Raw genomic sequence first — 23806 nt, 5'->3', positions numbered from 1 at the left:
GAGCCACCCTTTAATCTTCCTCGCCGCGTGTTTCTAAACTGAGAGTTACAATGATCGACCAGGGCGAGACTTTGGTTGGTTGGTTGGTTTGGTTTGTTGTTTTTTAAAAGCTGCTTTGCAAAAACACGTTAGAAGAGGGAAATGTGCTGCCTGCCTCTGCCCCGGGACATGGCCGGCAAGCACGGCGGGGGCTGCAGGGGGTGCGAGGGCTCTGCCCATCGTGCCTCACCAGGGCCAAGCCCAGGCAGAGCTTGGGGGTTACTTTTCCCTTTCATCGGATGCCAGGTTTCAGCCCAGGATTTATACGGTCAAATCCAAAATCCCTGGAAGGCAGGGCTTGGCACGGTGGGAACAAAGATGCTGCCTTTACCCTGCTGCTGTAATTATGCCACCAAACTTAGAAAGCAGCGGAAGAGCCGTATTGTAGCGCTACAATTAGGAGGCTGTTTAATTGCAGTGCAATTGCGTATTGTTTTCCTCTCCCTGACTCCAGTTGCCAGCAACCAGCTGAGCACCAGGAGCCACAATTGCAAACCCAGGCACGCCAGCTCCCTGGCGCTCCCCGCTCCTGCATCCTCTGAGCATCCCTGTCGCGGTGATGCACGTGACCAGACAGCTCTGGGGACAACAGGTTTGGCACCCCAGAGGTGACCCATCACCGATGTACAGCCCCGTTGGGTCAAGAGAAAAAGGCAGACCTGGCCGGAGCATCCAATGTGGGAAGGAGCCACCAAAATATGTGTCTGCTTGATGAAAGATGCTTTCTTCGAGCAACAGACGTCGTTCTCCTCTCTCTGGGACTCCCCTTCTCCTGCCCAAAGCACGCTGGCTGGCCTCAGGAGCATCCAGGAATGATTTCTCCCTGTCAGCCCAGAGATTAAAATGGATATATGCGTGGGAACCAGCAACAGCAATGGAGACGACACGGGAGAGCAGCTGATTTATATCACGTTGGCCCTGCAAACGCCGCGCATAAATCTGCTGCTTTTCAAGGCAAAGCGTGAATCAGAATAGCTCCGCTCGACTTCGCTTTATCTCCTTGTTGCGTGACTCATCCTCGGAGCGTCGACTTGGGCTTCCTACGGAAAAGTGATGGATGTACACGGCCAGCAGACTGGCTTTGCATTGGGGATTTCACAGCAGGAATGCTGCCACCACCAACTCCATCATTGTATATGAAGAAAATGAGGGTCCACGAGAAGAAACCCGGTTGTTCCCACCCTGACACAGGCAGGCACACACCGGTTTGGGCAGAGCCAACTCAGGTCCCCTGCTCTCGCCCACAGACATTGCCACAACCCTGGGTTTTAAGCTGGAGCAAAGGCTCCTGAGATGCTCACCAGCCCTAAGGCTGCAAGATGCTTGCATGGATTTATCCAGCCCTGGTACCAGAAGGAGGGATGCGTGGGGAGACCTGGAGCACATCTCCGGTGTTGGCAGCCCGGCCAGGGCTACGTTGACCCCGTCAGAGGTGGAAAACACAAGTGGGACCTGGCATCTTCTGCAGGAAAGCTCTAGGTTGACGGCACTGCCAGAAGGAGGGATGATAATACTCAAGTTGCAGCTTTTGAGGCATTCTGAAAGTGGGAGCAGATCTGGGGAGAATAACGAGGGGAGCTTTGTGTTCCCATGGGGTCTCCTCCAAGCCTCTCCCCAGCCATTCTCGGGCAAGGCCCTTTAAAATGAACAGGCATGGCGATTAAACTCTCACGTTTCATCATTCCAATCCTAGAAGTATATATAATGTTTAGCAGTGGGCAAACGGGGCCGGGCATCCTCCCGTTGCAAAGGCTGAGATGCCCAATGCACCCGACGCTGTGAGTCCTCTGCTCCCCACACCGCAGCGGTGGCAGGGGCTTTGCCGGAGCAGCTGGACACATCTCCTGCACCATGCGGGAAGGCGGCTCCTCTTGTTTTCACAGCTGATGTCAAGTCTGGAGAGGCTGCCACGGAGCTATGCCGGGGAGGAAACGTGGCAGAGGGTCGGCCGGCAGCTGTGGCCGCCGCTGCCTGCACCTGGGCTTGTCTCGGACCCACCCTGATGGGGAGGCTCCTGGATCTGCAGCCCAGGGGGGTGCGGCGGAGGCTTTCCAGGAACAAGCTGCTGCTCCGAAGCCCTGACGAGCTCTGTGTGCTTGGAAGCACGGGAAGAACAGCGGCATCGCTGGGGGATGCTCTAGCAAGATGAGCCATTGACGTCTTGCAAAGCGCTTCAGAAGCTGCCTGCAGGATCACTCGCTGGAAGGTGCTGGGGGAATGTAGAGGACCGGCGAGACCCTGGTCTTGTCCCCATGATGTCCTCGGTCCGCGTTTCCCTGGGCTGTGTGGCACGCAGAGCCTGCGAGGGAGGGTACTCGGAGGTGGGGATGGAGAACGTGCAGTGGGGAGCCTGGGTGCAGCCGGCAGCGGGGACACGGGGAGAGCTGTGTGGACAGCCACGAAGGGCGAGATGTCCCAGCAAAGCCCAGAGATGTGCAACCACCCCAGGCCACGGCAGCAGGAAGGACACTGCTCCCGGAAAAAACCTGGCTCCAGAGAAAGGCCAGAGAGCCCCTTACCTTCCTTCCTTCAACGATCTGCTCTCAATAAAGTAACCAGCAAAAGGAAATATATATCTCTCTCTATAAGGAGACTGTCTGGGAGTCCCTTCATTGCACCCTGCCGTCGAACGCCTCCCAGAAGTCTGCGGAGAGCTCGGCCGAACCCAACACACGTCTGTCCCCAGCAGCCAGTGTCACAGTGCAACTGCCATCGGCTTGTCCCCCTCTGCAAAAACAACAGGCGAAGAAAGAGCACTTTTGTTTCTTCCTCCTCTATTGACACAGCTGGGAGGGCTGGAGCCGGGGGAGGTTCCTCCTCCGGAGGGCCAAGAGCCTCCGCACACTCGCTTTGTAGCTCAGGCGCCGCTGGAAGAGGCAAAGCTCCTTCGTCTACCTCACACAGGCTTGGTGGGCACAGCCAGAGCATCCCTTGGCCCGCGCCGAGGCCCTGCAGAAGGTGGCAATGGGGAAAGACGTCACCCGAGCTGCTCCCGGTGGGTCCCCTCAGAGCTGGCATCTCCGGGAGGGATCGTTCCTGTGATGAAGGTGATGTTCAACCCCGGAGCTGCAGCTGCCGGCACCGAGCTGTGCAAACCGAGTCCACCCGAGCCGCCAATCACTCTTCCCACACCCATCCGCATCCAAGCCGGGATGCTCCTATAATCCCAGGGGATCTGCACCAGGGGCCGTGCCGTACCGAGCTCCCTGCACACACAAACCGCTGGCCTTCATCTTCCCCTTTGCCTTCCCCTTCCCCAATCCTCCCGTCTCGGTTGGACATGGTGCAACGCTGGCACAGACAGACCCAGCGGCCGAGGCGGCATGTGCCCGCGGGCGAGCCTGGCTCCTCGGCCAGCCCTGTGCCACTCTGCTTTCAAATATGAAGGCACCAACCCCTCCTCTCCCTCCCATTTCTGTTGAAGAACTTACTGCGCTGGCTTTTGCAGATGTCCAGCGCAGAGATTTTATTGCCATTTACTCTAAGCTCCCCAGTCAGTACTGTAATGACGTGTGGAAGGGATTAATTAATAAACCATAGAGAGGAGCTATATGTTTCCCCGTAAATAAGCCCTCAGGTGTTGCTGTATGCACACTTGCAAAATCTGCAATTAGCTGGGGTCTGGGGAAGGACCCGCTCCAATCTCTTTGGGCAGAACGTGCTCTCCAAGCCAAACTCGGGGCCTCATCCAGCCAACATTTGAGAGCACGAAGCATCCTGTTTCACCGCGCCTGGCGAGCATCACCTCCAAGGATCCCCCTCCCCGGATTTTGCCCGTGACTCGCACGGAGCCGGGGCTGAATCCGGCCGCCTGGCCATCGCATGATCGGTGGGTTTCCTCTTTTTTGCCTCCGGGCTCCGAGGCAAGAGACAAATGCAAAGCATTCCTTTATCTCCCTGCCTCTACCGAACGACAGGCAAAGCAATAAAATGCGTTTTTTTATAGAGCTGTAAATTTAATTTCCTTTTAAACCATTTGCTTCCACTTATAACTCAATGGAAAGCCTGCGCTGCTGGCAAAGCTGCAGCATCCCTGTCCTGCCATCAATGTATAGAAGCAGAGGGCTGCAGTTTTTGGATGAGCTTAAAAGTTGATGGAAGGGAAGATGGGGAAGAGAGGAAAATTCTTAGGGCATTAAGGGTCTATTTTCCATCTTCCTTGTGGAGCTTACTCAAGGGAAGAGCTTGAGCTGCTTTAATGGGGGCACAATTAAAGCTGTCTCTGTCTGCAGGACAAAAGTTCAGCCCCAGATGTCTCTGTGAAGCTGAGGACGCTGGTTCGGAGCGGGAGAAAAACCATGATTTTCTGGCCTGAAAAACCACAGGGGCCTTCAGATTTGTCGCTAAGAAGCAAGAAGCAGCAGCATGGGCTCATGCACGTGTCCGGCGTCCTTACACCATCAGGAAATCAGAGGGAATTTTCCCAGCGAGCGAGGCAATGGCACCGGGATCAGCCACCCTCAGTGTGGGACATCAACCCCGGCACGAAGTGGCGGGTGTTGGGTTGATTCTCCGGAGGAGACCCGTCCTTCAGCAGGACATCGATCAGGGCAGAGCCCACTGCTCGGCCGCCCCTCCTGGGAGCTCCTCGTTAGTGTGTCCCCTGATGGGAAGCAAACGAAGGGCTGCTATGGCGTGACGGTCCCTGGTGAGGGATGCACGGTGGCTCTGGAAGTCTGGGGCACCCATCACCCACTCAGCTCTGGGTCTACCATGCCAGGGACCTGGATCTGGACCACTCCTCTCCTCCAAACCCACTCCAGCCTTTGCACAGGAGGGGTTTGCAGTCTGCACCCGCAGCAGCTGCCGTGCTGGGAAGGAGCAGGACCCACGGATGGTGCTTGCTGCCCGACCCTCACACCTCACCCCAAGGCTCTGCACATCCTCCACCAGTGCCCAGAGCTGGCGCCAAGCCTTGGAATCTGCTTTTTGTCTCCTGCCCAAAGAGGGCGTCCGTGTCCCCATCACCTACCTGGCACCTGAGGACTTCCCTGCCCTAGTTGGGCTCCTCGTGAGCTCCAGACATGCGGAGCTGCCCAGTGTGGCAAATCCCAAAGGCTGGAGAGGCCATTCCCGATTGTCCTGGGCAGATCCTCCTGCGCTCGTGCTCATCCCGTGCCACTCGAAGGTGGCAGGCTGCTTACCAGGTGCTGGATCTGCGGGAGAAGGGAGCAACTCGTCTCAGCGGGGAACGACTACACGGGGATGCTGGAGACGGTCTCCAAGCCACCACTGCAGGGACTTCATCCTGCTACCCTGGGGTATCGAGTCCAAAGTACCAGACCTATCTGGGAGAAGCTCTGATGGGAGAAGCTGTTCCAGAAAGCCAGGGCAGGGGTTTAGAAAGAGCCCCCTCATCCGGCTGGGAGGAGGATGCTGTGGTGGGGTTCACAGGGGACTCTCACCAAAGCCCGCATCCCTGCCAGGGGACAGCAAGGGGAAAGCAAGCACCCACATGTACTGCTCTCCCTCCTGCCTGCAGTCTGCCCTCTCGCTGCTGGTGCTGCCAGGCCGGGGAGGGCTGCGTGCCCCAGCTGCCAAAACCCGAGAGGTGCCACGTGCCAAGGGACGCAGGCCACCTTCTCCCCTGCCTTACAGCCTATCGATCTCTGAGCTCGACTTTTTATCCTGCTTTTTTAATTGAGTGATGAGGAACGAGGACAAAAAGGCTCAAGACAGATCCCTGGGGGCTCTCACAGTGACTCTACCGCTGCCTGTACCAGAGTTCACATCCAAGTCCTCCTCTCCTGCTCATCACCTCCCCCAGGGATGCTCACCAGGTTGACACAGGTTCTCTGGCCACGCTTCGGGGTACCTGCCCACAGCCCAACACCCAGCGCCCTCCTCACCCCATGCTGGGGGAAGAGCTGCTTGCAAACACCTTCAAATCCCTCCTCCCTGCTCTCCGAACCTGCAACATTTCAGATAATATTCAGGTTGTTTTGAGGGATAGAGACACACACACCCCACCCCGCTCTATGCCGCACCCCAGCACAACATGCCCTGGACCACCAAAAAAATATAAGGATATAAATAAGCAATAACAGTTACACTTTAAGCCTGGCTTAAGGCATTGCACAAATCAAGCTCGATTCATCCCCATGTCCCAGGAGGTGGCTGTGTGACCCACGGCTTGTGGGTGCTGCTCGTTAGTGATACGGGACTCCTTTGCAAACTGACGGGAGCCCACCCCTGTTAATCCGCTACAGGTGAGCAGAGCTCCCAGCACCAGCAGCTCGAGGCTGCTCCTGTCCCGGAGCCTTTTGCTGCTGCTTTGGGAGAGCTTCGTGCTGTTGCTTCCAGCTGCATCCATTGCACCTCCAAGACAAGAGGTGAAGGTGCCTTTTCGGGGTGAAATTTTTGGGCAGGCAGCCGTGTGAGCAAAGCAGAAAGGAGTTTCACAATGACCCAGACGAGTGCAACCCTGAAAACATCATCCCAACGTCCAGGCCATGCAGTTTCTCCGGAATCAGGACGTGACCCGTTTCCACTGCCCCAGGTCACAGTGGCAAGGCCAGATGTTCAAAATAGCAGTGCAGCATCCAAATCTTACCCAGGCCACAGCCCTGGGCTCCCTGAAGCATTAAATCTCTCTAAGCAGGCTAGGAGCTATGATCTCGTCTCTTCGGCGGGCTCCCAACCCGGGGTGCGAGCGGTCCCAGCTGAGCCCTTGGACATCCCTCGGTGGCCACAGTCCCCAAATCTGAAATCGGGGTGATCCGTACCAAAGCTGCACCCGGTGCTGAAGGTTTAAAACCCCCAGAAGTTTAAAGCACGACGTGAAACCCACTTCAAAGGGCTGCAGCTTCCTACTTGATAACATCAGGAGTCTGGATCAAAGGCTGCATCCTAGGAAGTCCAGCAAGGGAAGGGAAAATAAAATCACTTCCTCTAGAGCATTCCTTGCTGCTGAAAATCAGCTGCTGGTTTAGGAAAATTAGACCATCGCTTTAAAATTATAGATGATGCTGAAGCGTGCTTCTCTAATGGCTTTGGAAACTGCTTTGCTAGCAGAGGGAAGGGGTGGCAGCGGGTCTCCGGTGCTGTTTGAATGTGGTCTTGCACGTCAGGGTACCTCCAGCTCTGCCCCGTGCGGGGACGCGGCTCCCGGCTTCTCCCATCCCGAAGGGGACAGGAGCGCAGGGGAAGGCTGCAAGCACAGCCCGGGATGGAGCAGGCAGCTGGGGACAGAGGGGCACTGAGCCACGCATGGGGAGCCATGACCCAGCACGGGATGTCCCTGGCAGCTCCCAGGGTCAGGAGCATCCCGTGCCCCCAGTGCCTCTCGGCAGCTGGAGGCAGATATTCCTCTTTTTCAGGCTGCTTCCATGACAGCTACAGGCACGGCCGTGGTCTTTGCAATCCTCCCTGCTTTTAAGTGTTCCCAGTTGGCTGGTCCCTGCTGGGTTTGATATCAGCACTCTGGTATGCCGGCGCCGGGATCTGGACTTTGCTGGAAGCCACCCCAGAGAACAGCCTCATCTCATCCTCCAGCTCTGATAATAAGGTGAGAGTGAGCAAACCTCACGCGGCTGGGAGTTCCTCGCCCGGGGCACCGAGCGAGGCTGGGATCTCCAGCTGGGGGATGCCCGAAAGCCACCACCACGTGTGGATGGAGAACAAGGTGTCACCCCGGGATGCCCTCGTCCCTGCTCGCCCGGTGCTAGCCCTGCAGGACAACGCAGCATGCAGGGAACTCTGCCCATGGCTCCTCCAAAAGCACTTGGTCCTGCGTGGCTACCCAGGGAAAGGGGCAGGGTGCCACCTCCTCTGTGGCTCTCACATGGCCAGACTGGCATTTCCTAATGCGTTTTGCAGGACAGTGACCGTCTCAGCCCGCTGGGAACCTCAAAGTTCCAAGAAACGTCAGCAAAATGACCCCGTGCAATAAAAAGTCAAAATCAACTAAGACAAGAAGCAGCCACGGGCAGCGCTGGTGCCCTGAGCTGACTGCGGGAAGAGGTTTTCCTCCTGGCTTTGCAAACGCCATCGCTGAGAGTCAGGGTGAAAACAGACCGCCCGTTTCATAGAGCTGCCTCTGACCGCCCCACGTTGAAACAACCCCGTTTCTCCCACCAGCGAAACCCCAAGGACCCTGCAGAAGCTCACGACCGCCCCACGCCGGGTGCTGCCCGAGCCCTGTGCCGCGTGGGTCGGCTTTGCACCGGCTGGTCGGAGCCGACCCGCTGGCACCAGCAACCACGTGCGACTCCGGAGGTGTATGGGATGCTCAGAGCCACCCTGTGCCACCCAGTGCTGCCAACAGCATGGAGAAAGGGTGCTGGGGACAAATCGGGGGGGCAGGTGTGCCGCAACAGCATGCGCCATGTGCAGACACCACCGATCATTGCTGAGAACCCTCCTGCAAATCTGCAAATCCATCCTTCCCTCTGCCCTAACGCTCTGGGATGCATTTTCCAGATCCCCATCCCAAGTGGAGCTGCAGCAGAGCCCGGACCCGGGTGGGCTACGGCTCCTCCTCGCCCTCCTGCCCCTCATTTCACATCCCGCAGCAGGGAGGGACAGCGGATCCTTTCTCTGCCCTCCGCCTCCGCAATGATTAGTGCCTTTCAGGAACGGTGTTTTTTTACTTTTTTTTTTTTATTTTTTTTTTTGGCTAGCCGGTCCCAGACGAATAGCTCTGGGCAGAAGCGAGCAGACAGCATCCCCTGTATTCCACCCTTCATATGAAAACCAGATGCCACGAGTACGGTTACAAATCAAAGCTGACAGGGGGACGAGAGGTTTACTTAGGAATTGAGAGAGGGCACGAAACCTTTCAAAGGGGGCTACCGTGCAGCCCCTCGGCGCACAAACCCCGAATTGTACCAACCCTCCCTCCGCCCCGCGCCACGGAGCCCGAAAAACACCGGTAATCATCCCCTTCCGTGTTATTCCTGCTTTCCACTGGCTTTTCTAGAAATGATAACTGGATAAGGAGTTGTTACCTGGGGAGCCTTTTATTTTTGTTAGTTTTAACTCATCGCTGCTTGCATTTATACAGCTGGTTGGGATGGCGCGGGGCACGGCCGAGCCTGGAAGCAAAGCCATGCTCAGAGGGCGAGGCGGTGGCAGCATCCCGACGGGTACCGCGCTCTAATGAACTGTCAGCTTGCGGAGGGGGAGCTGATGAAACGACCGGGCTAATGTCCAGCGACAGCCGCGATTTTCTAATCCATCCGAGAAATAAATAGGAGCCGCGTGGAATAAAAGCGGAGTTCAAGCCCGGCCCTCGCCGTGAAACAAAACGTCAGGTTTTATAAATGACCTTTTCATGTAAGTCCCCGGTGAGGCCTGGGAGGAAGCGGGGGGCTGCTGCCCCGGGAATTGCTTCGAGAGCTGCAAAGTCAGGAGGCTGGTGCTGCATGTGGCCGAGGCCACGGCGGGGCGGGATCGGGGCTGGGAAGAGCGGCAGGGAGATGATCTCCGGTCTGCCCGGCCAGAGGACCGTACCGTCCCGTGCATCTCCCACGTCTGTGGCACGCATCAGGGGGTGCATCTCCTCCATCTGCAGCACGCATCAGGGGGTGCATCTCCCCCATCTGCACCATGCATCAGGGGGTGCATCTCCTCCATCTGCACCATGCATCGGAGGGTGCATCTCCCCCATCTGCAGCACGCATCAGGGGGTGCATCTCCCCCATCTGCACCATGCATCAGGGGGTGCATCTCCCCCATCTGCACCATGCATCAGGGGGTGCATCTCCCCCATCTGCACCATGCATCAGGGCATGCATCTCCCCCATCCGCAGCACGCATCAGGGGGTGCATCTCCCCCATCTGCAGCACGCATCAGGGGGTGCAGCTCCTCCATCTGCACCGTGCATCAGGGCATGCATCTCCCCCATCTGCAGCACGCATCGGGGCGTGCAGCTCCCTTTTAATTCCAGAGCTAAAAAGTCCCAGCTTAGACCTGTCATGGGTGAACAGGGCCACGACCTCGATTTCCGATGCTGAGTAATGCTCAGATGTGCCGTTCCTGGCCTCCAAGGTTTATCCAGCCGGACCAAGAAGCCATCCCGGCTAGGATGCAGGGCTGCATTGAAATATCCTCCGCAAGCTGAGCGCTCCCGTCGCTGATGCCACCGTCTCGGGGCTGCTCGTGCAAAGCCTGGTGGCTTTTGATGCCGCAAAATTTCCTGGCTCGCTCCTCCTGCGAGCCAGGGCTGCCGGCAGCGATACCCTGACAGCCACGGGAGGGATGTTATATTGCAAAATCCGCTGGGATGCAGACCGGATCCGTGCTGTGTGAGCCCTGTAACCATCCCAAGGACCTCGCTGTGAACTTGGGGTTGTGAAACTCCCCCTGGATGGGAATGTCGGCCGGGGAGCTCCGTCTGTCCGGCTTGTGCATCTCCCAGGAAGGATTTCTCTCTACTGGAAAAAGAGATTTTTCAGAGCAACCTGCCCCTGCCTCCTGACACCCCTCGCTGCCGTCCCAGCCCAGGAAACAGTTCAGCTCGGGTAGTTGAAAGGATTGCTGCAAACAGTTGGCAGCAAAGATCGCTCGGACTGTGGAAGTGCTTTGGGATGAAAAGTATGTGATAAATTAAGATTACTACTCTTCCCTCTGATCAGCCAGTCACTGGTTTCCAGCACGGCGCTGGCCAGAAAAGCCTCACCGAGGGATTCTGGCCTCACCCCGAGAGCTTGCGGTTGAATGAAAGCACATATTTTACACCAGCATCCAGAGTCCGCTTCAGGCTCTCGAAGTGACAGAGAATTCACCACAGCTTTCGTAATCTCTTCCCAAATTAATTATCCCTGCTTCTCAAAACCTTCCCCGCTTGACTTGCTCAACCCGCAGCTTCGGCGGCAGAGCCAGGGATGCCGCAGCGTGTGCGATGGGAGAAGCTCTGCCACCAGGTACCTTCCCTCCGGGCAGGTATATTGAACTAGATTCTTACATTTTTTGCACCAAAACTGGACTTAAAGCTCGTCCCTAAGCTCTTGGCATCATCGCTCCCAGGGGAGCACCGTGACAGGCCCTGGGCTCATCGCCCTGGCTCATGTGTGACCCGGGGACTTCGCCGTCGGAGATTTGCTGCGGGTTACTGCTGTGCCAACCTGCAGAGCACCCACACGCACCCGCAGCACCGCTTTACGCTGCTTCCAAAGCAAAAAAAATGATCCCCAAGAGTGAAAAGCGGCGAACCCAAGGAAGCGATCCCTCCAGGATGCTCCGGGAAACACACACCTTGCTCACAACTCCTTGTTTGCAATTGCCTTCCTCGCAATTCCTCAGACCCCACCTGCCACGGGACCCCTTGCATTTATAAAGTGCTCGAGAGCCTTATCAGACCAGCGTGCCAGGCTCAGCCAAACCTTCAACACTTCCCCACCAGCCAGAGCTGCAAAGTCCTCAAAAACAATATCAAAGTCAACTCGGCAGAAAAACCTGCTGATTTCTTGCAAAATTCAGAGCAGCCGACAGCCGGAGGGGCTTTGGACTTCCATCCAGAGGGTGAAGAAGCCCCGGGGTGAGAAGCAGTGTCCCCTGCGCGGCGGCAGGCAGGGACCCAGCATCGCTCCCCAGCGTGCAGCACTGCTGCCGGCGCAGCTGGGGAATGCGAGGTTGGGACCTGCTCTCGTCCTGAGCAGGTTCCAAGGCAACAAAAAGCCAGTGCTTGACCCCAACCCTCGCACTGACAGCTAGAACTTCACCTCCTCGGGAGGAGGTTCTCCAGCTGCGGTGTGCGCAGGTGAAATCAGGCTTGAACGAGTATAAATAATACGGCAGATGCAAAACGCGGTGACGAGCTCTGCAAGGCCATGCTGGGTGGCTGCCTGGCCTGTGCCCCCATCAAGCTGATGGAAAAGCAACCCGTGTGAAGCAACCCGTATGAGATCTGCCAGGCACCGTATGGGCACCCAATTTGCTGCCCTGATGCTGGCCGGGGCAGCCGGTCCCCTCTGCTGTGGCACAGTAAACAGCAATCAAATGCTTCCCCGGGCACCAAAACATGTTCAGAAGGACTTTATTTGAAACAAACCACTGGTCATCATGGAAATGCTATTGGGAAGCACACCACTTGCTGCACTGCTAGAGCTGGGAGGAGAATATTATGGAAAAAGGGTTTATTACCCCAAAATGCAGGTGTGAGCCACCAGAGCTATTCAGCGATTAGTGTTAGCTGAGAAGACGGACAAAAAAAGCCCCGATTTTCCATTTCAAGAGCGGTGCTCCACCACTAAATTTAACTTTTTTTTTTTTTCTAATTTCCGAGAGGATGCCAATGGGATGGATGAAACCCCGCACACACAGAACTGGTGTTGGTTCCTCCACTGGTAGCACCTTGTGCCGCGCTCGGCCGCGCTGCCCGTCTCACCCTAATCCCTGCACCCTCCGGAGAGAGCCAGCACCGCGGGGCTGCACCACCAAGGATGGGCTCCGCGGCACGTCCCGGCAGCACAACGCCACGGTGTTGGGCAGTTTCACCGGGGAGACGTGGGAATCCTCCCTGTCACCATCTCCCTCCCGCGCCTCTGAATGCCGGCCAAGGAAAACACCATTGTGTTGGGAGCAGACAAGGAGCCGGTGCCAGCGAGGTCCAAACAGCCGGCTCATTGTGTCCCTCCGGCTGCCGGCTTAGCTCGGGGTTAAGTCAGCCTAAGTGTGGAGCTTTTCACTTCGAGCCTTCATTAACGTATAAAGGAAATGAGAAACATTACACGGTAGGGCTGGTTTGCATGGAAGGCAAACATGGAGAAGGAAAATAATCCTCCTTCCCCAACACGATGCTCCAGCAGTGAGCGATGGCCCAAAACGGGCGTAGGGCTGCTGTGAAACATGGGATGGGAGCGATGCTCCAGCTGCCGGTCTCACCTGTGGCCAGTCTATCCTTCCAGTCCGTTCCCTCCATCCAGTATCCCGTCCCCCAGGTCGCCGGGACGCACAGGCAGGGTTTGGGGGTGCTCCCACCCTAGTGTGCTCCTTCGACTCCCCTTTATTAATCCATTTGCTGAAAAACAGGCATTCCACACTGGGCAACTAACCCAGCCCTTCTAGTGTGTCCTCCGGGGCCTTTTCCTGCTTCAGAGGGGTGGAAAGGGACACACGAGGCATGGGCTGGGACACTGGGACCGTGGCAGGCCAGGGCAGAGGGGATGGCTCCTGACGGGCTCCCCTTTCAGCTTCATCTCACAAATCACCTGAAATGAGGTCATTTTAGTCCAGCCGCTCGGGGCTGCGTGAACTCCCCGAGACCTCTTCCAACAGCTTCGCGAGCTTTGCCAGCCCAAGCTGCCTCCTGGGTATTCCCTGCAGATTCTACAAGCTCTTTTAGAGAGATAAGAGCGAGTGCATCCTCGGCATCCTCACGTCTCTCCTGTCAGGTTAGACACCAGGTTTTTAGTGAAACCCACGGTCTGGAGGTTTGAAGCACCCACCTCTCCCTGCTTCCATTCTCGGAGCAGCGTGGACTCTCCGATGGCTGCTCTGAGGTGCCTGAATCCCCACTCCGGTTGGGAGCAGCTTGTCCTTGGACCCAGCCAGCCTCATCCAGGAAAACATCTCCCAGCCCTGCTCGCTCCGCTCCATTCGATGTCCTTTTTCCACACCCCCTGGCAGCTGTGACAGCCCCGGCCCCTCCGCATGGACGCCTGCGCCGGCTTCTCCCATTCCCGTTGCCTCGGCAGGGTCGGGTGCGGGCACCGGGAGCCCACAGGTGTGAAGCACCACGCGTGCCACCGTCAGACTGTCAATAAAGCAGAACTTCCCAGACCCTTGTTTTGGTTTCAACAAAGATAAAACATCAACATTTTTAGGCAGAGAGGGACGGCCGGATAGCCTGACCTGTCAACATCTAGAATGGAAAACACGCTCGTCGAGTACTCAGGATGAGGTTCTAATTACTCCCCACATACCAGCCTGCATAAATACAGCGGAGCAGTCCAAGAAAAGCACACTTCCGACATGAAGAGCTTTTCCCGGAGTTAAACGCAGTCTCCTTTGCCCTGGGAGCCCAGTTTCATCTCTAGTAGGTAGCAATTTGCTTCTGCTGGGTTTGCAGGGCTTTATGGAGGAATTTCTCCATGGAAGAAAGGAGCAGCACCCTCTACGGTGATGGGAACGGCGATGCTGCGGGACACAACCTGGGATGGGAGCGTCTGAATGGTGCTGGTGTGGCCCTGTGAGTCTTGGGGACACTGGTCACACTGATCCCGAAGTACTGGCGGATGCTGCAGGCATGGCTTTGCTGCTGGGAAAGCTGAAGAGGGGAGAGATCTGATGACTTATATCATGGCACTAGTCAAACTCCCTCATCTTCATCAACAGCTTCCAGGTTCCCACACGCCCATCAGGCATGACAGGGCAAAGAGATGCTACCCCACAAAAATGCAACAAATTCACCTGAAGCAAATCCTTAGCTCCTGGCCCCACATCCTGGCTCCTCAGAGACACGGTTTCTGCTTCCTCGCATTAAGAAACCCCCTCTTTAAAACTTCCACCTTGACTTTGGGCAACCTGCCCTCTCTGGGCTGGCTCCAGGGAAACAGCCGTTGCCTAAACGCCATGGTAAATAAGTGCCTCCTGCCTTCCCAAGTGTCATGGCTTAACCCCAGCCAGCAAGTAGGACCGTGCAGCCGCTCACTCCCTCCCTCCTTGGTGGGATGGGGGAGAGAATCAGAAGAAAAAAAGTGAGAAAAAACTTGTGGGTTGAGATAAAGACAGTTTAATAGGTAGAGCAAAAGCCACGCATGCACAAGCAAAGCAAAACGAGGAATTCATTCCCTGCTCCCTGTCGGCTGGCAGGGGTTCAGCCATCCCCAGGAAAGCAGGGCTCCATCACGCACAACAGTTACTTGGGAAGACAAACGCCATCGCTCTGAACATCCTCCCCTTCCTTCTTCTTCCCCAGCTTTATATACTGAGCATGATGTCACATGGTGTGGAACATCCCTTTGGCCAGTTGGAGTCAGCTGGCCCGGCCGTGTCCCCTCCCAGCTTCTTGCGCCCTCCCAGCCTGCTCGCTGGTGGGGTGGTGTGAGGAGCAGAAAAGGCCTTGACTACCTAGCAACAACCGCCGGTGTGCTATCAACACTATTTCCCATCCCAAATCCAACACGTAGCACTACAGCAGCTGCTAGCAAGAAAGTTAACTCCATCCCAACTGAAACCATGACACCGAGCATGGCAGCGGCACTGCCGAGGGAGGGTGAGGAAGGGATAAGGATGCTCCAAGCCAGGGCACGTCAATGCTGCTGGGTGGATTTGTGCTTCTCTCAGTTAATGACCATGAGAACTGGGCCCTCAGCTCCAGACCTCCTCTTGCCCACTCTGTATTACGGTTTCTGTGTCGCCAATGGGCATGGGAGAAAATAAACTCAGTCGACGCTTAGAAAAACGTCCAGGGGAGCAGAATTCCTTGTTTTAGAGTAAAAAGACTCTAAAGCACAGCTGGCCCCGCCACCAGCTCTGAGGACACTTGACCACAAGCAGGATCAAGGCTGGGCTGAAGGGTCAGGAGACTCCTGAGAAGCCAGAAGGGTCCCAGCGGAGACTGGAACAGAGTGGGAGGACAGACCTGAACCAGTGCTGCTTCACTTTCCCCTCCAGCCTTTTCCTTGCCATGGATATTCCAGTTATGACTTCCCAGATGACAAACCGCTGCCTCCCAAATGGCATGTAAGGCCATGGGGGGGCGTCAGCTCAGGTGGGAACTTCCACCGTGTTTCCCAAACACCCTCCAGGGGCATTGCCTGGCAGCTGCAGCCTTGCCATCTCCCGGTTTGCAATGCCCATGAAAAAAAAGCCCAAGAGAAGAAATAGAGAGCTGCAGATCCATGCCACAGGCGGACACCCTTCGGGAGGGTCCCGGGGGAGCGGCAGCAGGCGCGGGAGCAGGCGAGCAGGCAGCGGGGCTGGCTGGGCTGTTTGAAGCCCCACGTGGGGGACCTGCCCTCTGCAATCCATTTAGCACTTGGCACCGCTCAGAGGGCTATTTTTAAAAGGTATGCAACTGTCCCAGAAACCCAACTTTGAAGTGTGGTTCAAGGCTTTGTTGTTGTGAAAAGAAAGGGCTTTTTAACGTTTGTAATTAAATGCAAACAGGAGTGAGTTATTGGACCGGAGCCGGCCAAGGCAGGTCAGCTCCGCTCTATCCATCGGGGCTGGATCTTGTCCCGCTCCGGTTTCACAGAACGCCTGATAGACCGCTGGCCTTCTCTCCACTCTGTAAAATGCTGCGGTTTGCTGTCAATTAGAAAAATTTGTTTCCTGGCCACTGATAAGTACCAGGAGAGCAGAGAGTTCCTTCCCATCCTCTGCAGCCCAGCGCTGGCGTGTGCAGGCCGTTCCCCCGGGCTGGGTGAGGCGGGCAGGGGACTTGGTTGAAGGCAGGGCCAGTGGCGACCCCCGGCAGCGGTTGCCGTGGGCCTCAGGTGGGAGGATGCTCTGAAGCCCCTCTGCATCCTCTCCGTGTGCATCCCTTCTCCTCCTCCTCTCCCTCCAAAGAGCCCAGGCTTTTCAGGGTCCGTGCTTTCGGCCAACTTTCTGCGTGTGCTGGGGGTAGGTGATTCCTGATCCAGGGAGAGCCGAGGAGAGGCAATACCAGCCAGCTGGTGCCAAACGACCCCATCAGCACTGCCCAAACACCTCCGGGCTGGCAGGAGACGTCGGTAGGAGCAGTTCTCTCGGCTGCAGGGTTTCAGACGTGGCAGGCAGAGCCACAAAGCTGCTTTAGCTTATCATCCCGCCCCGGCTGTATGGGACCGGAGAGCGGCCTTTCCCCCTTGCAGGGCTACCGAGCGTCTCCATCTCCGAGCCTGCAGCCAGTCCTTCCTCCAGGGAGTCCAGACTGCCATGGCACGGTCCAGCTAAGAAGAAACACTAACGCACGGTGCGACGCAGGGGGAAACACAGGGGTCCCTTTACACTTGCCTCCCAGCGAGGTATTTTGGAGGTGTTGCCGAGCGGGAAGCCCCGGGCCAGCACCCAGTGTTATTGCAGCCTGGTTTTAACCTGGGCTGGGGCAGGAAGGTGCTAATTAAACATGACAGCTTGACAGGAAGGGGCGTTAAATAATTCCTGCCACCCCGTTTGTCCGGGCAGCTCCGCGCGGCCACGGGGAGGGGGCAGGCGGTTTCCCTTAATTAAAAAGCAGCAGATCCAAACCAAAAATAGATCAGGCTCCTTTTTTTTTTTTTTTTTTTTTAAGGGGATGCTGATGGTCGCCTGCGGCTGCATTTTTCACATGCCTTCTGGAGGAGATCTCTATCGATGTATGCGGAGGATGAGCTGGTTTGGGTCCCGCAGTTCGCCATGCGCTGCACCCGGGGACACGACCAAAGGACACGCTCCTTCCCATGGGCTCCAGCAGCCTGGAACACTGGGGCCGAGCTGGTGGATAATGCAGGGATGGAAAAGACCTCACCGGCATGCAAAGCCACGAGAGGGGAAGGAGAGGGTGCCAGGTGGATTTCAGAGCGCTGCCTGGAAGGCAGGTGGGCAGGCAACAAGGGTTGGCACGGGGGAAGCCAGGCTTGCATGGAGGCCAAAACGCAGTGCAAATACCTGGCTGCCGCCCTGCCAGCGCTCGGCACTCCTGTGCCGCGCTCCCGACCCCGCTCCCTGCCAGCCGGCCCTGCCAAGTCAGGAACAGGTGACCATTAAATGTGTTTAAACCCAAAGATTAAAAAAACAGATTAAAAACCAAAAGAAAACACAGGGGACAGCATGATCACTAGCCCTTCCCTGCTGGATTTCGTTCCTACGTTTGCAGGACCCCGGAGGAAAGAGGGATGTGTGTTGTCGTAGAGCAGAATGCACACTCCTGCATCCTGCTGCCTGGTGGAGGGGGATGCCAGTGACCTTGCGAGCATGGGAATAGTGAGAAAAGGTCAGACCTCAGGCCATTTTGTCTGTCCCCGTGTCCCTGAGAGCATCCCATAGTGAAGGATGGGGGAACAGCCCCAAGAGGGACCCTGCCCATAGGGATGCTGGCTCTGGTCATCATTAACTACAGCCCTAAAGCTCCAGGTTGAATATTCCCTTCTGAACTGGAGTTGTGACAAATCTGGATGGTTTTCTCAGACGTAAACGCCCTGTCCTTTCCTGAGATACATCAAGTTCTTGGTTTCAGCCTCTTCCACCAGTGGCTTCATCCACAGGCTCTTTGCTCCAAGGTCTTTGAGGGCTATAAATAAGCAGAGACACTGGATCCCAGTACCCTCAGGCGATGCTCCACAGGGAGATCCCAGCTTTCACGTGCCTGATGGGTATTACCCTGGAAAACTTATGCCACGCATGCAGGCACGTGGGGGTGCCCCGGCTGCCCAGGGTGTAAGAGACGCAGATCTTCCCTCCCAGCCATCCTGCCACGCCGCACGAGCCGGCTTTCCCCAAATCCTGGCCCAGGTTCACCAAACCTGGGGTTGGACACTGCTTCTTCCAGCTCCTCCGGGATGCGGAGAGACCGTGGCAGGGGTGGCACAGGGATTCCTGGTGTCACGGGGGATGCTGCTAAACGGCTTGTGGACCATTACCCTTCGCTGGGCTGCGGTGTGGCTTTAAAACAAGCAGCACCTCAGCAATGATTGCCGTAGGGGCTCCGGCCAGGCAGCAGCTGGGATTCGTAGGGGACCAGGCAAACTCCAAACAACTTGGCGGTGTCTCCCGGGGCTCACGGCTGCGATGCGGTTTCCTCCGTACAGCGCACAGAGTCTTGGCTTTGTTCGCGCTAACAGAAAGGCGAGGGCAGGCTCAGGCTTCCCGGGAAGCCACATCCACACGAGTGGGTGTTAAGCGATGAGGAACACCATCGGCCGTCCCCTCCATGAGTCATCCAGCCTCCTCTCCCCAGCCCTTCGGCAGAAGGGAGCGGAGCATCCCTTCCCATGCTGGAGCGGGAATTTAAACTGGGAAACCCTTTCACTTGATCCAAGCGGACGATGGAGAGACGGAGGCTGGCACAAATGTGTTGGCGAGCCAAGGCCATGCTCCCTGCAAGTTATTCCTTGGCAACCCAAATTTAATTTTGCTTACGCGGGTGTAAATGAGACCTAACCCCACCAGGGCCGATGCTGTTGCTCCCCATACATCGGCGGATCTGGGTTGAGGAATTAAAAGCTGGATTGCAGCCTGAGGTGAGCTTCTGCAAAATGAATGCCCAGCAGTCAGGCGCAGATACCTTCAGGGGTTGATTCCCAGCTACATTAAGGCCCCTTTATGCTCCTCTGGCCACGTAAAGAGGTCTCTAAGTGAGTGTAAATTAAATTTAAGTTCCTTTTGCTTCCTTTTTAAGGCCCCTTTATGCTTCCAGCGAGGGGTAAAGGAGCCTTAGTGTGACTGTGAGGCGGGCGGGCTTCCCTGCCAGGCGCAGGCAGGTGAGAGCCCCTCCTGTGCTGCCTGCAGTCGCCCATAAAGCAGGCTCAGTGGCTTTATGGGGTGTGATGGGGGACAACGTCCCGGGGACATCGGGGACACATCAAGACATCCCACGTCCATGCATGGCCAAGGCCTCCTTTCCAAGGACTGGGACGTGAATTTTAAATGCCCAGGAGATATTTTTCCCCACACAGGTGAAGCCATTTCCCCACGTACCCTGGCGGACTTACAACACCGGTGACTCTCTTCTGCCGGAGAGCATTTTACCTGCTCCAGCCTGGTTAGGATGTCTCCCTCCAAAGCTGTTGGCTGGCGCTGGTGTGCAGCCAGTTCTTGCCTTTATCCCAAACTATAACTGTATGCGTATGGTGCAATTCCTGCCATTACTGCTTATACAAGGTTTGCTGACCGCGAGAGCGACGCTGCAAGGGTACGGGATGGTAGAGCATGGGTGTGATGCGCTGTGACGCCGGCACCTTGACGCAAGTTAACCGCATCCTCATCCTCTCCCTCCAGGCACGAGGACTGCCGATACATCTCGGCCTTCTGCACAACCCCACAAGCCACCCTTTGACCCCTGTCCTGCAAGTTGCCCACGAACAACCATGACAAATACATTCAACTCATCCCAAGATCCGTCTGTCCCCATGGCACCTCTCTGTCAGCGCACCTTGCACAGCCGAAACCCCAGCCCGGTAAGGTCCCAGCTGGGGGAACCACCTCTCCCAAGCGCTCGGGTGCCAAAACCCTCCCTCCTTATGGAGTTGCCAGGTCGTTTTGCACTGCCAGGCCCAGGTTCCCAAAGCCACTCAGCTCCGAAGGAGTTAACGGAGCAGAGCGCGACTCAGATTCCTCCACCTAACCCTCCAAAGTCCCCGTATAACCAGACTTGGCACTTTGAGAAAGCTCCACAAATCCAGAGGCTAAAACGCGCTGCCTTCCGTTCGTTCGTCAAGAGAAGGCAAGTCCCAGCTAATTGAGGAAACAGAGCCTTCCCCCAGCCCCCTTCCAGGCTGCTTATTTATTTAGGGGCTTTTTCCCCCCCTCTTTTTCCTCTTTTTTTTTTTTTTTTTTTTTTTTGGTTCTCCCCAGAGCAAACATTAGGAAAAGAAAGTGCAAATTAATTTGGTGGGGCACGGCTGCAATTTATGATGCTCCCCAGCTGGCGAGGGTTTTTAACCCCATCGGTGCCCTGGCGCCGGTGGGTGCGGACACGCCGCTGCCCCGGGGGCACAGCATCCTCCCGGGCCCCCCCGACACGGGGAGGCTTTCCCCATCGCCACTGCCCCGTTCCTCCGCTCCCCAGGCAGGCAGACTGAAACGGCAGCAGGAAGGCAAAGGGAAACGGTAGCAGATGACTTTCCCCCCCTAAATCTCAGGTTTTTTCCTTAAATCTAACTTTTATCCCTAAATCTCAGTTTTCCTCCCCCTTTCCCTTGTCTTGTTGCTGCCGAAGGTTTCCCGAATGTACAGTAGGGTTTTTTGTAGTTTTTTTTATTTTTTTTTTATTTTTTTTTTTATTTTTTTAAACTCCCTCTAACTACTGCACACAATTCAAAGGAAATCTGGGAAACCGAATTCTCAGCTCTCCAAAGCAGCAAATGGAAAGTCACTTAAAGGGACTTCTGCCTTAAAGCGGCAGCAGCGCTTTTCTGCGGCGGCGGCCAAAAGGGGTTAATTCCCCCCCGCCGACCCTCCCCTCCAAAAAAAAAAAAAAAAAAAAAAAAGGCAACACGACGGGGCTGAGCCCTCCGCACCGCCGGGCGGGGACAGTGCAGCGGGCTCGGGCCACCCCAGGTGACAGCTCGTTCGCGACCCCGCTCCTTTGGTCGCCGGTCCCCGCCGAGGTCGTCCGTGTCCCCCCCTCCCCGGGGCCGGCGGGAGCGCTCCCGGGGGGATGCGCATCCCGGGAGCGGGGTGGCGGGGAGCAAACGGGCGGGGAGATGCCAGCACCCCACGGTGTCCCTGCGTGTCCCCCGCCCTCTGCCACGCACACGGTGCTCCCAGGTTGGGGGGGGGCGCTCCGTAAATCCACCCGGGAGGCAGCGCACCGGCAGAAGGGTTAAAGGCGGGGGGGGGAAGAGAAAAAAAGGAGAAGGAGGAAAGGAAGGACCGACATCAAAGGCAACTTCTCTGCTCAGCAGATGAGCAGATCTATCCTCACTTCATATTTTTTGCAGCTGAAGTCGGGGTGGGGTGGGGGGGCGGGGGGGAGCTGGATTAACTCTTTATCTCCTGGGGGGTCCCCCCGCCGGGGCAGAGGCGACACTTTCCCGGGAGAGGTGGGATCACTGCAGCCGATGACAGGAGGAAAGCGGAGCCCGGGTTTCCAGGAGGGGGTACCGGGAGCAGCCCCCAGCCCAAGGAGGGGGGCTCCTGGCATCGCCAGCTGCAAACCGGGGACAGCTTTAGCCTCGGGGGAGGGAAAGGGGATGGCAATGATTTTTCTTTTAAAGTTCTGGGATGACACAAATAGCCCAAATACTTTGCAGCAAAGGAGCATCATTTTTTAACTCTGACAAACCTCACTGAGTCATTGAATGAGCAAGAACGGGGAAGGGGGGGGGGGAGGAAAGTTGTGTTAAAGGGAACTTTGCAGAGCAAAAACTCGGGAGCCTTCAGCAAGGCGGATTACCGAGGGGAACGAACCCTAGGAAATCACTGGAGCGGAGGTATGAAACCCCCAACACTGACATGTGGCAAACAGCACATTCTCCTTTCCCCCCCCCCGACCCGTCCTTCGACCAAACAAAAATAATATTTACATGACATCAGGGAGCAAGCCTTAAATGACAAAAGGGTGTTTACTCACCTCATTATAAGTCGGCCGGAGGGGAAGGCTGCATTCTCCTCGGCGAGGGCTGAAAAATTAAAAAGTCGGGAAATTAAGAGCTGCCGCCTGGCCCTGTGCAGTTCCTCCGTAATCTGTGTATAAAAAGAGAAGTCTTCATTACTGACCACAGGCACGGAGCTGCGCTGCTCACGCCCCCTCCGCGCCGCACCAGCCAGTAGCACACAGAAGTTGGGCTACGGGAGAAGGAGACAAGCTGAGCGGAGACTATAATGATTTATCTGCACCTCTGGTGGGGGGGGGAAAGGAATAGAAGGGGAGGGGGGGGGGGAAAGCTTCGCTCCGAATATAACACGGGAGGAAAAGCGAGTCTTGTAGTTGCAGAAGGGTGACAGACGCCGGGATGTGCCAAGTCCCTAAGGACAAAAAAACCACACACCTCTTTAATCAGCCCTTTAGCCAAAGCCTTAATTAAAAAAGCTGCTACAAAATATCAGATAATGGATTGCATTTTCAGGCCTCTCTGGAAAACCAGCTCATATGGCAATGTTTCTAAACTCCTGCCAGAGCAGGGAAAGCTGCCAGTTTTAGGTTACAATATCAAAGGCACGCATCCTCTCCACCAGCAGCCCCGCTCCCAGTTACACCGGAGTAAATCCAGAGCCACCTCGCTGCCTTGGAGGCATCTGGGGCTGATTTGCAGTGGGGCAGGATCAGGCCCTGCCCTGGCAAAGTGCTGGTGCCTGCAGCACCACCGCTGCAAGGAGAATTTGTCCTCTTTCCCCCCCCACTCCAGTCTGCGACCAGGTCTGCTCATGTCAAAAAAAAAAAAAAAAAAAAAAAAAAAAGCAGCATTCTCCCAATTTCCCATTATCCCAAGGATAAAAGGCCAAGAGGATTATCTGCTTTGCTGTCCTCTGACAGCGGCGGGTGTAATATTTGAAACCCCGCTCTGAGGTCAATACGGCTTTCCATAGCCCGGGACCCATTGACATTTTTCACGTTGCGACGATTATTCCTGGAGCTCCGTAAAGCGTAGAGAACGAGTCGTCGTCTAATCTCGGCAATCAAGTGGAATTGCAATAAAAACCCCTGGACTGGACGCCGTCCAAGCAGCTCCGAACGCAGCAGCCCCTGGACGAGCACATGCTTATTTACAGCAACGACTGCAAACTGCCTTTGAGAAGTCAGTTTGGCTTTTGCGGACAGCAATGGCGGGGCTACACCAACTTTTGACGTTTTTTGCAATAAAGCTTGCGCGGGTTTGAATTACCCGTATTTAACATCTCCTCCTTTTGCTATTTTTCAGCCCCAGAAGTGAACAAACATTTCTTGGCACCACTGGGTTACGGCTGTGCCCTGCGCCGCTGTTTCGCGTGGCACGGACAACCTCCCATCCATGGTTCTGCTCTCATGACGTCCACTACCCTATGGAAACACGGTATATAATAATACACACCAGCTTGGATTGAAAGCTCTCCAAAGGCCTGTGCAATTTCAGCAAAGGCCTATTTTGATGAAAAACAGAGCGAAAGGGCTAAAACCCGCTGCTTTTGCCCGGCTTGCCTCCAGCCTGCCCCACTGAGCCTGAACGCGGCTCCCCACGGGTGAATTGGTCCAGGCTGATGGGAATGCGCTGCCCGGTGCTG

The 23806-nt window shown here is 56.2% G+C and overlaps 1 protein-coding gene across 4 annotated transcripts in view; it reads right to left on the bottom strand.

Moving 5' to 3' along the window:
• ZNF469 (zinc finger protein 469) overlaps positions 1-22694 on the bottom strand; it is a 50386-nt gene extending 27692 nt beyond the window's left edge. For 3 of the 4 annotated variants that reach the window (XM_063334808.1, XM_063334810.1, XM_063334811.1), the window contains exons 1-2: positions 22597-22694; positions 22179-22291 (exon numbers count right to left, since the gene is read on the bottom strand). The gene's annotated coding sequence lies outside the window, so the exon portion shown is untranslated. Of the gene's footprint in view, positions 1-5011; positions 5151-22178; positions 22292-22596 lie in introns of those variants that run through there. The other variant, XM_063334809.1, reaches the window with a different exon arrangement.
• Positions 22695-23806: the final 1112 nt, after the last annotated feature.

Source organism: Chroicocephalus ridibundus, chromosome 4, assembly GCF_963924245.1.
Source record: "Chroicocephalus ridibundus chromosome 4, bChrRid1.1, whole genome shotgun sequence".
NCBI lineage: Eukaryota > Metazoa > Chordata > Aves > Charadriiformes > Laridae > Chroicocephalus > Chroicocephalus ridibundus.
Note: the sequence above shows the minus strand (reverse complement) of the source record. Positions and strands in the feature narration are given on the sequence as shown.